Here is a 12688-nt window from a genome sequence, read left to right as displayed (position 1 = left end):
ATAACTGTGGTGTATCATGGCTCCTCCTCTCAGATAACTGTGGTGTATCATGGCTCCTCCTCTTGGATAACTGTGGTCTATCATGGCTCCTCCTCTCAGATAACTGTGGTCTATCATGGCTCCTCCTCTCAGATAACTGTGGTCTATCATGGCTCCTCCTCTCAGATAACTGTGGTGTATCATGGCTCCTCCTCTCGGATAACTGTGGTCTATCATGGCTCCTCCTCTCAGATAACTGTGGTGTATCATGGCTCCTCCTCTCAGATAACTGTGGTCTATCATGGCTCCTCCTCTCAGATAACTGTGGTGTATCATGGCTCCTCCTCTCAGATAACTGTGGTCTATCATGGCTCCTCCTCTCAGATAACTGTGGTGTATCATGGCTCCTCCTCTCGGATAACTGTGGTCTATCATGGCTCCTCCTCTCAGATAACTGTGGTGTATCATGGCTCGCCCTCTCAGATAACTGTGGTGTTTCATGGCTCCTCCTCTCAGATAACTGTGGTCTATCATGGCTCCTCCTCTCAGATAACTGTGGTCTATCATGGCTCCTACTCTCAGATAACTGTGGTCTATCATGGCTCCCCCTCTCAGATAACTGTGGTCTATCATGGCTCCTCCTCTTAGATAACTGTGGTCTATCATGGCTCCTTCTCTCAGATAACTGTGGTCTATCATGGCTCCCCCTCTCAGATAACTGTGGTCTATCATGGCTCCTCCTCTTAGATAACTGTGGTGTTTCATGGCTCCTCCTCTCAGATAACTGTGGTGTTTCATGGCTCCTCCTCTCAGATAACTGTGGTCTATCATGGCTCCTCCTCTCAGATAACTGTGGTCTATCATGGCTCCCCCTCTCAGATAACTGTGGTGTATCATGGCTCCTCCTCTTGGATAACTGTGGTGTATCATGGCTCCTCCTCTCAGATAACTGTGGTGTATCATGGCTCCTCCTCTTGGATAACTGTGGTCTATCATGGCTCCTCCTCTCAGATAACTGTGGTCTATCATGGCTCCTCCTCTCAGATAACTGTGGTCTATCATGGCTCCTCCTCTCAGATAACTGTGGTGTATCATGGCTCCTCCTCTCGGATAACTGTGGTCTATCATGGCTCCTCCTCTCAGATAACTGTGGTGTATCATGGCTCCTCCTCTCAGATAACTGTGGTCTATCATGGCTCCTCCTCTCAGATAACTGTGGTGTATCATGGCTCCTCCTCTCAGATAACTGTGGTCTATCATGGCTCCTCCTCTCAGATAACTGTGGTGTATCATGGCTCCTCCTCTCGGATAACTGTGGTCTATCATGGCTCCTCCTCTCAGATAACTGTGGTGTATCATGGCTCCTCCTCTCAGATAACTGTGCTCTATCATGGCTCCTCCTCTCAGATAACTGTGCTCTATCATGGCTCCTCCTCTCAGATAACTGTGGTCTATCATGGCTCCTCCTCTCGGATAACTGTGGTGTTTCATGGCTCTAATTTAACTTTTATTTAACTAGGAAAATCAGTTAAGAACAAATTCTTACGTACAATCTATCAATGTTACATGGAGTGGCTATTCATCCAAAATGACCTCCTAATCTCCTCTCAGTGGGGAAACTGAAGCTGTCAAAGAAACAGATGGGAAGGTCATGAGGCATGTGACCAAGATTGAGAAACAACATGTTCCATCGATCTCTATTTAGTGACTTAATTACTTCCCCCAATAGCAGCTCCTCGGCTGCCCAGCCAGCTGGCGGTCAGTTCAACTCACGTCTCCTCCTGATTTAATTGATAATTATGAGCCGTGTTGACGGCGCCTCGTCAAGCTGTCTGAGTCAAACAAAACCTTTTGACTTTCACACCATCACACGGTCACTCTCCAAGACCTGTGCAAACCTTGTCTTTATCCCCCTACCCCTCCCCCCTTGTTTTTGTCTCTGCTTTTCGCTCCTGAACTTCTTGATTTCCAGTTAAATTAAAATTATGCAAATAGAGTGTAAATGAGAGATGAGGTCTGGGCACCCCCATGAGTATCTAACAGGGCTGTCTGAAATGGTTGCCTCCTAATAGCTGATTGGCTGAGTGGGGACTTAGTCACGTTTCTGCCAAAACCAAGTGCTTTGATTTCAAGGCTTAGTTCCATCAGTTGGGAGTGTTAAACTTTGCTTTGATTAGGGCTCTTGGGCTTTATATATGTATTCATTATTTTAGAAATAAATTACATTTCGTATGACGATCAGAGAAACACAAGGCGAAACATAAAAGGTGCAACAATTTTACCTTGAGAAAAAAAACGAATTTGAGTTTTTGTAAATATCCCTCATCCATTTTATTTTTCTTCTTCAGATATCGTTGTTAGATCTCAATAGGTGAACAATAAACAGGATTCTCACATATGTCATTGTGACGTGTAACTTTCCACTCTAGATGATGAGGCCGTGTAACCTCATGTAACTTTCCTCTCTAGATGACGAGGCTGTGTAACCTCATGTAACTTTCCACTCTAGATGATGTGATTGTGTAACCTCATGTAACTTTCCTCTCTAGATGATGAGGCTGTGTAACCTCATGTAACTTTCCACTCTAGATGATGTGATTGTGTAACCTCATGTAACTTTCCTCTCTAGATGATGTGATTGTGTAACCTCATGTAACTTTCCTCTCTAGGTGATGTGGCCGTGTAACCTCATGTAACTTTCCTCTCTAGATGATGTGATTGTGTAACCTCATGTAACTTTCCTCTCTAGATGATGTGATTGTGTAACCTCATGTAACTTTCCTCTCTAGATGATGTGGCCGTGTAACCTCATGTAACTTTCCTCTCTAGATGATGTGATTGTGTAACCTCATGTAACTTTCCTCTCTAGATGATGTGGCCGTGTAACCTCATGTAACTTTCCTCTCTAGGTGATGTGGCTGATACAACACTCGGGAAATGATGTGTCACGCCCTGGCCTTAGTTATCTTTGTTTTCTTTATTATTTTGGTTAGGTCAGGGTTTGACATGGGGGATTTATGTGTTTTGTCTGGTCTAGGTTTTTTTTGTATGTTTATGGGGTATCCTTTCTAGGTAGTTTGTATGTCTATGGTTGCCTAGATTGGTTCTCAATTAGAGGCAGCTGTCTATCGTTGTCTCTGATTGGGAGCCATATTTAGGCAGCCATATTCTGTGGGTACTTTGTGGGTGGTTGTCTTCTGTCTTTGTGTCATTGCAACAGATAGGACTGTTTCGGTTTTCACGTTTGTTGTTTTGTATTTTGTAGTGTTCTCGTGTATGGTCTTGATTAAACATGTTGAACACTAACCACGTTACATGGTGAAGTCAAATAGAATGATGTCCTCTCCTGATTTTACCATTCTCCCCCACCAGGTCCAAATCCTTATTGAATTGTCTCCCATCTCGTTTGTCTCCTATGTAATATTCCTGCATCTCACAGTGGAGATAGTAGGGTGGTTGGGGAAAAGTGGTCCCACTGATCCTCTCTCCAGGAGAGACGGGAGAGGAGTAGTGTTGATCTGTATAATAGTTAAAGCTGCTTTATAAACCTGATGGATGCTAACACTGACTGAATGACTGACACGAGGACGCCACCGCCAGATACCTTACCGCTGAATACACTATGTCACATAGACACAGAGCAATGCTCTCGCTGTCCAGATCTGAATACACTACGTCACATAGACACAGAGCAATGCCCTCGCTGTCGAGAATACACTACATCACATAGACACAGAGCATGCCCTCGCTGTCGAGAATACACTACATCACATAGACACAGAGCATGTCCTCGCTGTCGAGAATATACTACATCACATAGACACAGAGCATGTCCTCGCTGTCGAGAATATACTACATCACATAGACACAGAGCATGCCCTCGCTGTCGAGATCTGAATACACTATGTCACATAGACACAGAGCAATGCTGTCGAGATCTGAATACATAACATCACATAGACACAGAGCAATGCCCTCGCTGTCCAGATCTGAATACACTACATACATAGACACAGAGCATGCCCTCGCTGTCGAGAATACACTACATCACATAGACACAGAGCAATGCCCTCGCTGTCAAGATCTGAATACACTATGTCACATAGACACAGAGCAATGCCCTCGCTGTCAAGATCTGAATACACTATGTCACATAGACACAGAGCAATGTCCTCGCTGTCGAGATCTGAATACACTACATACATAGACACAGAGCAATGCCCTCGCTGTCGAGAATACACTACATCACATAGACACAGAGCAATGCCCTCGCTGTCGAGAATACACTACATCACATAGACACAGAGCATGCCCTCGCTGTCGAGAATACACTACATCACATAGACACAGAGCATGCCCTCGCTGTCGAGATCTGAATACACTATGTCACATAGACACAGAGCATGCCCTCGCTGTCGAGATCTGAATACACTATGTCACATAGACACAGAGCATGTCCTCGCTGTCGAGAATACACTACATCACATAGACACAGAGCATGTCCTCGCTGTCGAGAATACACTACATCACATAGACACAGAGCATGTCCTCGCTGTCGAGAATACACTACATCACATAGACACAGAGCATGCCCTCGCTGTCGAGATCTGAATACACTACATCACATAAACACAGAGCAATGCCCTCGCTGTCAAGAATACACTACATCACATAAACACAGAGCATGCCCTCGCTGTCCAGATCTGAATACACTACATCACATAGACACAGAGCATGTCCTCGCTGTCGAGAATACACTACATCACATAGACACAGAGCATGTCCTCGCTGTCGAGAATACACTACATCACATAGACACAGAGCATGCCCTCGCTGTCGAGATCTGAATACACTACATCACATAAACACAGAGCAATGCCCTCGCTGTCAAGAATACACTACATCACATAAACACAGAGCATGCCCTCGCTGTCCAGATCTGAATACACTACATCACATAGACACAGAGCATGTCCTCGCTGTCGAGAATACACTACATCACATAGACACAGAGCAATGCCCTCGCTGTCCAGATCTGAATACACTACATCACATAGACACAGAGCAATGCCCTCGCTGTCGAGAATACACTACATCACATAGACACAGAGCAATGCCCTCGCTGTCGAGAATACACTACATCACATAGACACAGAGCATGCCCTCGCTGTCGAGAATACACTACATCACATAGACACAGAGCATGCCCTCGCTGTCGAGATCTGAATACACTATGTCACATAGACACAGAGCATGCCCTCGCTGTCGAGATCTGAATACACTATGTCACATAGACACAGAGCATGCCCTCGCTGTCGAGAATACACTACATCACATAGACACAGAGCATGCCCTCGCTGTCGAGATCTGAATACACTATGTCACATAGACACAGAGCATGCCCTCGCTGTCGAGAATACACTACATCACATAGACACAGAGCATGCCCTCGCTGTCGAGATCTGAATACACTATGTCACATAGACACAGAGCATGCCCTCGCTGTCGAGAATACACTACATCACATAGACACAGAGCAATGCCCTCGCTGTCCAGATCTGAATACACTACATCACATAGACACAGAGCAATGCCCTCGCTGTCGAGAATATACTACATCACATAGACACAGAGCAATGCCCTCGCTGTCGAGAATATACTACATCACATAGACACAGAGCATGCCCTCGCTGTCCAGATCTGAATACACTATGTCACATAGACACAGAGCATGCCCTCGCTGTCCAGATCTGAATACACTATGTCACATAGACACAGAGCATGCCCTCGCTGTCGAGAATACACTACATCACATAGACACAGAGCATGCCCTCGCTGTCGAGAATACACTACATCACATAGACACAGAGCATGGCCTCGCTGTCGAGAATACACTACATCACATAGACACAGAGCATGCCCTCGCTGTCCAGATCTGAATACACTACATCACATAGACACAGAGCAATGCCCTCGCTGTCCAGATCTGAATACACTATGTCACATAGACACAGAGCATGCCCTCGCTGTCCAGATCTGAATACACTATGTCACATAGACACAGAGCATGCCCTCGCTGTCGAGAATACACTACATCACATAGACACAGAGCATGTCCTCGCTGTCGAGAATACACTATGTCACATAGACACAGAGCATGCCCTCGCTGTCAAGATCTGAATACACTATGTCACATAGACACAGAGCAATGCCCTCGCTGTCGAGATCTGAATACACTACATCACATAGACACAGAGCAATGCCCTCGCTGTCGAGAATACACTACATCACATAGACACAGAGCATGCCCTCGCTGTCGAGATCTGAATACACTATGTCACATAGACACAGAGCATGCCCTCGCTGTCGAGATCTGAATACACTATGTCACATAGACACAGAGCATGCCCTCGCTGTCCAGATCTGAATACACTATGTCACATAGACACAGAGCATGCCCTCGCTGTCCAGATCTGAATACACTATGTCACATAGACACAGAGCAATGCCCTCGCTGTCGAGAATACACTACATCACATAAACACAGAGCATGCCCTCGTTGTCGAGATCTGAATACACTACATCACATAGACACAGAGCAATGCCCTCGCTGTCGAGAATATACTACATCACATAGACACAGAGCATGCCCTCGCTGTCGAGATCTGAATATACTATGTCACATAAACACAGAGCAATGCCCTCGCTGTCGAAGGGTTTATTGATCGCCTAATAATTCCACAGTTAACGTAGCGTATTTACGGATAACTTTACGTGTGAGTAAAGTACCCTCGTACATGCCTCCCATTTGACTTTCATGCTTTCACTTGAGAAAATGACAGGTAGAAATGGAGCCGTTAGTGTCTCTTGCTACTGAAATGGAATGGAATAATTAGCAAACACACTGCGGTGTGAGAGATAAACAAAAGAAAATAGCTTGCAGCTGTTGCCGTGGTAATTGCTTTCAACAGTTTTTTTTGTTGTTGTTGTTGACAAACCTATATGTGCTTTTGCCTGAAAACTTAGGCTCCAGAGTTCAGTGAGATAAAGAGGCAGTGAGTTGGGGAGAGAGGGTGGGAAGAAAAGAAGAGATAACACCAGGCAGAAGAACAGAAAGTGCAGGGCATTTTCTATCCCGGGGAAGACTGCCTCTTGGGACGTTGGGGAAGGCTGCCTCTTGGGACGTTGGGAAAGACTGCCTCTTGGGACGTCGGGGAAGACTGCCTCTTGGGACGTCGGGGAAGGCTGCATCTTGGGACGTTGGGGAAGACTGCCTCGTGGGACGTCGGGGAAGACTGCTTCTTGGGACGTCGGGGAAGACTGCCTCTTGGGACGTCGGGGAAGACTGCCTCTTGGGACGTCGGGGAAGACTGCCTCTTGGGACGTCTGGGAAGACTGCCTCTTGGGACGTTGGGGAAGACTGCCTCTTGGGACGTTGGGGAAGACTGCCTCTTGGGACGTCGGGGAAGACTGCCTCTTGGGACGTCGGGGAAGACTGCCTCTTGGGATGTTGGCCACTGGTGATTAGCTGCTGTTTGTGTCAGTGTCGTGATACATGACTTATTGATGGCTGTTGTCTAATAGGACATTCCTGTCATCACCATAGAGACCAGGCAGTGACTGTCATCACCATAGAGACCAGGCGCTGACTGACAGGAGATGTGGAGTGATGTGTTGGGGTGATATTACAAAACTTGGGCAATATCTGGGCAATATAAAATATATATATGTTACCTTTTTGGTTTCAGGTAGAACATTTTGCTGGTGAAAGGGTTCCACGTAGAACCATAGGGTTCTCCTATGGGGACAACTGAGTAACCCTTTATGGTTTTAGGTAGCAGCTTCTTTTGTAAGGATGCAGGGGAAAACAGAGCTAATCAAAACTTAAAATCTTTAATCTACAGACAGTTAGCCGAAACATAATTATGATATAATTGTGGAAAATGTACATTTATACTGTGTATTTGAGAGTAGGATAATTATTGGTGTGGTTATTATCTGAGGTAAAACATTGATTACACAAGTGGGAAGTGGGAAGAAACACACACTCGCACACACACACACACACACACACACACACACACACACACACACCCCAACCAACCAAATCAAACACATCGTATCGTATTTGATCATATGTCAACGCTGATTCTTCTTCTTTTTTTGGCTTCAGGATCACGTTTTGCCACATCCCCTTCCAGAGTAAATGGCTGTACGTGGGCACAGAGCGTGGCAACACACACATCGTCAACATCGAATCCTTCGTTCTGTCTGGATACGTCATCATGTGGAACAAGGCCATAGAGTTGTGAGTTAAATCATCAGATTATACGCAAATGATCAACTGTAAATTATTAAATGATTACCATAATGAGAAGGATTACTGTATGACGGCCGTTGAGTTGACAGCGGTGATGATGTCATGTTGTTATATCCTAAAACCTCTTACACTGTCACCTCATGTCGTTCTGTCCTAAAACCTCTTACACTGTCACCTCTTGTCGTTCTGTCCTAAAACCTCTTACACTGTCACCTCATGTCGTTCTGTCCTAAAACCTCTTACACTGTCACCTCATGTCGTTCTGTCCTAAAACCTCTTACACTGTCACGTCGTTCTATCCTAAAACCTCTTACACTGTCACCTCACGTCGTTCTATCCTAAAACCTCTTACACTGTCACCTCATGTCGTTCTGTCCTAAAACCTCTTACACTGTCACCTCATGTCGTTCTGTCCTAAAACCTCTTACACTGTCACCTCATGTCGTTCTGTCCTAAAACCTCTTACACTGTCACCTCATGTCGTTCTGTCCTAAAACCTCTTACACTGTCACGTCGTTCTATCCTAAAACCTCTTACACTGTCACCTCACGTCGTTCTATCCTAAAACCTCTTACACTGTCACCTCATGTCGTTCTGTCCTAAAACCTCTTGCACTGTCACCTCATGTCGTTCTGTCCTAAAACCTCTTACACTGTCACGTCGTTCTATCCTAAAACCTCTTACACTGTCACCTCACGTCGTTCTATCCTAAAACCTCTTACACTGTCACCTCATGTCGTTCTGTCCTAAAAACTCTTACACTGTCACCTCACGTCGTTCTGTCCTAAAACCTCTTGCACTGTCACCTCATGTCGTTCTGTCCTAAAACCTCTTACACTGTCACCTCATGTCGTTCTGTCCTAAAACCTCTTACACTGTCACCTCATGTCGTTCTGTCCTAAAACCTCTTACACTGTCACCTCATGTCGTTCTATCCTAAAACCTCTTACACTGTCACCTCATGTCGTTCTGTCCTAAAACCTCTTACACTGTCACCTCATGTCTTTCTGTCCTAAAACCTCTTGCACTGTCACCTCATGTTGTTCTGTCCTAAAACCTCTTACACTGTCACCTCATGTCGTTCTGTCCTAAAACCTCTTACACTGTCACCTCATGTCGTTCTGTCCTAAAACCTCTTACACTGTCACGTCGTTCTATCCTAAAACCTCTTACACTGTCACCTCACGTCGTTCTATCCTAAAACCTCTTACACTGTCACCTCATGTCGTTCTGTCCTAAAACCTCTTACACTGTCACCTCATGTCGTTCTGTCCTAAAACCTCTTACACTGTCACCTCATGTCGTTCTGTCCTAAAACCTCTTACACTGTCACCTCATGTCGTTCTGTCCTAAAACCTCTTACACTGTCACGTCGTTCTGTCCTAAAACCTCTTACACTGTCACCTCATGTTGTTCTGTCCTAAAACCTCTTACACTGTCACGTCGTTCTGTCCTAAAACCTCTTACACTGTCACCTCATGTCGTTCTGTCCTAAAACCTCTTACACTGTCACGTCGTTCTGTCCTAAAACCTCTTACACTGTCACCTCATGTCGTTCTGTCCTAAAACCTCTTACACTGTCACCTCATGTCGTTCTGTCCTAAAACCTCTTACACTGTCACCTCATGTCGTTCTGTCCTAAAACCTCTTACACTGTCACGTCGTTCTGTCCTAAAACCTCTTACACTGTCACGTCGTTCTGTCCTAAAACCTCTTACACTGTCACACTGTCACCTCATGTCGTTCTATCCTAAAACCTCTTACACTGTCACCTCATGTCGTTCTGTCCTAAAACCTCTTACACTGTCACGTCGTTCTATCCTAAAACCTCTTACACTGTCACCTCACGTCGTTCTATCCTAAAACCTCTGACACTGTCACCTCATGTCGTTCTGTCCTAAAACCACTTACACTGTCACCTCATGTCGTTCTCTCCTAAAACCTCTTACACTGTCACCTCATGTCATTTGTCAACTAATCCCAGTTGAAAGTTGGTAACCTAACTTTGCTCACGTTGCCATGACGGCGGCGTTAGATCGTGGTCATGCAATAGCTGCGACCACTTAACATGCAGAGAGGCACATGCACCGTCACCGTGGAGAATGTGTTGAGTGGGTTTTGAAGAGTAGTTCAATGAAATTGAAACATGCATGTTTTCCATCCTCAACAAAATATTGAACTGGAGAGCCATCGAAACCAGTGTTGTTTGATTGAGCTGAAGTGCTTCTTCCTCTCTCAGTAGTCCTCCCGTGCTCCTTCACGGGGAAAGCAACCCTCTAACGCAAACTAACCGCAGAGGAGAAGGAGATTTGTTTTTCCCTCCGCTCAGTCATGCTCGAGTAGGTTGGTGTGAGTGTGTGATTGTGTGTGTGTGTGTGTGTGTATGTGCGTGTGTGTGTGTGTGTGTTTGTGTATGTGCGTGTGTGTGTGTGTGTGTGTGTGTGTGTGTGTGTGTGTGTGTGTGTGTGTGTGTGTGTGTGTGTGTGTGTGTGTGTGTGTTTCTGTGTTCATTTGGTGGAACTAAGTAAGACCTTCCACAGGTATTAAATTGGACGTTTTATTTTCATGACATTTACCATATGGACTTTCAGGCTTAACTCAAATTAAGGTGGAGGAGAAGTGATTAAACAGACTTTCAACTCAATACACAATCACACGTTAAGTGTGAACACACACACAGACACACGCACAGGCACACACACACGCACACACACACAAATACACACCATTTATTTTGTACTCTTTTCCTGTAAGACCGTAAGCTTGCGCCTAGACACCCATTACATGGTGTTTGTATCTCCCTCCTGAGTACTGACTGAGCGGGTGTTTGTATCTCCCTCCTGAGTACTGACTGAGCGGGTGTTTGTATCTCCCTCCTGAGTACTGACTGAGCGGGTGTTTGTATCTCCCTCCTGAGTACTGACTGAGCGGTGAGACACGAGGCACATTCAATTAATCTCAATAGAGCTGCAGTGCTGTCAGGAAAGGGAATTATTACACCACACGTTGGCATTTCCTGCAACAAAAAAAAGGTGATCAAATTAAGATCCCACATCTGTAAAGCAAGTATGCCTGCTGCACTTTATTCACAGCTTCCAGGACGGGGCCAGGAGACCATCTATTACCCATAATACTGTTGTCTGGGTCTTTACCTCCAGTGCTCAGTACCGGGCCTTACTTTTAGAATCTGTGTACGAAAACAAGGATAAGAAAAGCAGAGCCTCAAATCAAAGGAAAAATCCCGGAAGCCTTGTGGGAAGCAGGAAGCTTGGTGGGAAAGCAGGAAGCTCGGTGGGAAAGCAGGAAGCTCGGTGGGAAAGCAGGAAGTTCGGTGGGAAAGCAGGAAGCTCGGTGGGAAAGCAGGAAGCTCGGTGGGAAAGCAGGAAGCTCGAATGGAAAACAGGAAGCTCGGTGGGAAAGCAGGAAGCTCGATGGAAGGGAACATGCTTCATTAAGACGACAGGGCTCCTTCCTTCCTAATCACTTCTCCTGCTCCAGCTCATATTTCACAAGACAAGAGTGTCCAAAATGTACAAAAAAGGAAACTCTAAAATAAAAGAGTTGGAAAAATTATTCAAAATGTTGACATGAAATTATTCATACTGTTTACTGGTCTCTATGAAGCTCAGTGTTTGAGCAGTCGCTCCCTGATTCCCTATACCTTCTCAGGCTTGTGTGTTTCCTTAATTAGCACATTATTTTCGAATGAGTTTATCAGTCTAATTTAATCTGGTTCAGGCCAGCAGCCTACTTTTTTATTGTCTGTTGACGACGGCGTGCGGAGATAGACGTGTGTGTGTGTATGTGTGTGTGTGTATGTGTGTGTGGTGTGTGTGTGTGTGTGTGTGTGTGTGTGTGTGTGTGTGTGTGACTGTGTGTGAGTGAGTGTGAATTACCATGGCTCGGGGACCCAAGGATGTTGGGAAATTTGTTTGTCAACATCAGGCATTTCTCCTGAGAAAGGGAGAGATTGGGGGGGGGTAGAGAAAAAGAGAGAGAGAGACAGCCATTCTGAATCAACAAGAGAAAGGGGAGTGCACTGCCTCTGTGACTGGCATTACTGCAGACCCAGTATATATTGACTGTCACTACTGCAGGCCCAGTATATATTGACTGTCATTACTGCAGGCCCAGTATATATTGACTGTCATTACTGCAGGCCCAGTATATATTGACTGTCATTACTGCAGGCCCAGTATATATTGACTGTCATTTCTGCAGGCCCAGTATATACTGACTGTCACTACTGCAGGCCCAGTATATATTGACTGTCATTACTGCAGGCCCAGTATATATTGACTCTCATTTCTGCAGGCCCAGTATATATTGACTGTCACTACTGCAGGCCCAGTATATATTGACTGTCATTACTGCAGGCCCAGTATATAT

This window comes from Oncorhynchus nerka, linkage group LG3 (assembly GCF_034236695.1).
Source record: "Oncorhynchus nerka isolate Pitt River linkage group LG3, Oner_Uvic_2.0, whole genome shotgun sequence".
Lineage (NCBI taxonomy): Eukaryota > Metazoa > Chordata > Actinopteri > Salmoniformes > Salmonidae > Oncorhynchus > Oncorhynchus nerka.
Note: the sequence above shows the minus strand (reverse complement) of the source record.